General features: G+C 48.6%; 1 pseudogene; it reads left to right on the top strand.

Moving 5' to 3' along the window:
* The first annotated feature begins 487 nt into the window (after nt 1–487).
* LOC144507442 (U2 spliceosomal RNA) lies at nt 488–693 on the top strand (annotated as a pseudogene).
* Nucleotides 694–1,564: the final 871 nt, after the last annotated feature.

The raw sequence follows: 1,564 nt of genomic DNA on the forward strand, positions 1-1,564 counted from the left end.
GCATTCAGCAGCGGGATCTTGCTATTCCTCCCCCCTCCACGCACAGGCTGACAGCATCCGTGTTTCTCCCACTGCCACTCACCAATGCCTGTTTGTCAGTCAGCCCAGACTGCTGTCTCCTGTGCCAGGGTGAAGCAGTCAGAAGCCTGACCTGCAAGGCCCAGAGTCTTCGAGCTCACCCTGCAAGAACATCTGCAGTCTCCATTCGCCATGCTGCAGTCACAGGGCGACACTCAGAGAAGCAGGCCAGGCAGAGGCCCACAGAAAGCAGGAACCATAAGTAAGCACAAGGGTGAAAGGTGTGATGGAGTAGTGGATGTGTTATTGGATAAAATTGGTATGGAATGTTTATGATGAGGTGGATTTTATTTCAGCATGGTGGCCAGCGTGACATTATGATGGCCTGTTACACATTGTGCTGGAGCTGGGGAAATATTGAACCCAATAATCCAAGGGAACTGGAGCCTAAAATATATTCATAATGTTCATCGCTTCTCGGCCTTTTGGCTAAGATCAAGTGTAGTATGGTCGGCAGCCCATGGTCGGCCGCACTTGGTTGAGGTCATTGGGTTACACTGAAGCTTCGTATGTTTCATATGAAGCAATTTTTTAAAGCGGCATCTCGGCCTTTTGGCTAAGATGCAAATGAGCTCAAGTCTTGGAGGAGGAACCTCCCCCTTCTCCAATCAGCTTGGCTCATGTAGATCAGGCCCAGGACAGGGTGGTTTGGTCGCTCACCCTGTCTTGTCAACCTGGATCTGAAATATCTCAACTTGTTGAGACTCTGAATTGGATTTGATTTGATTGAATTGGAAAAGTATTTTTAAAAAATTCATTCATAAACAGGCCAACTGGAACATGGATGTATCAGCTGTCTTTCCCTTCCTCTTCTTACTCCTCCTCATTCTCCTTCTTCTCTTCCATCACCCCCTGGGATAGCTGCCGAACCCATGGTGACAGGGACTATGCCTTTATGCTGGCCTGATTGTAAAGGGTTCATCAGATCATCATGAATTGGGCTGTCTGCCTGGAAAGTTCTTCCCAAGCAGCCCAGCCAGGCAGAACTTTATTTAAATTATTTGTTCTTGGGATGTGTGTGTGTAAGGTCCAGCATTTATTGCCCATTCCTAACTGTTCTTGAGAAGGAGGTGGTGACTGCCTTCTTGAACCATTGAACAAAGAACAAAGAACAATACAGCACAGGAAACAGGCCCTTCGGCCCTCCAAGCCTGCGCCGCTCATGTGCCCACTCGACCATTCTTTTGTATCCCTCTATTCCCAGTCTGTTCATGTGGCTATCTAGATAAGTCTTAAACGATCCCAGCGTTTCCGCCTCAATCACCTTGCTTGGCAGTGCATTCCAGGCCCCCTCTGTGTAAAATATGTCCCCCTGACATCTGTGTTGAACCTTGCCCCCCTCACCTTGAACCCGTGACCTCTTGTGTTGGTCACCTCCGACCTGGGAAAAAGCTTCCCACTGTTCACCCTATCTATGCCCTTCATAATTTTATACACCTCTATTAGGTCGCCCCTCATCCTCCGTCTTTCCAGGGAGAACAACCCC

Source organism: Mustelus asterias, chromosome 18, assembly GCF_964213995.1.
Source record: "Mustelus asterias chromosome 18, sMusAst1.hap1.1, whole genome shotgun sequence".
NCBI classification, from domain to species: domain Eukaryota; kingdom Metazoa; phylum Chordata; class Chondrichthyes; order Carcharhiniformes; family Triakidae; genus Mustelus; species Mustelus asterias.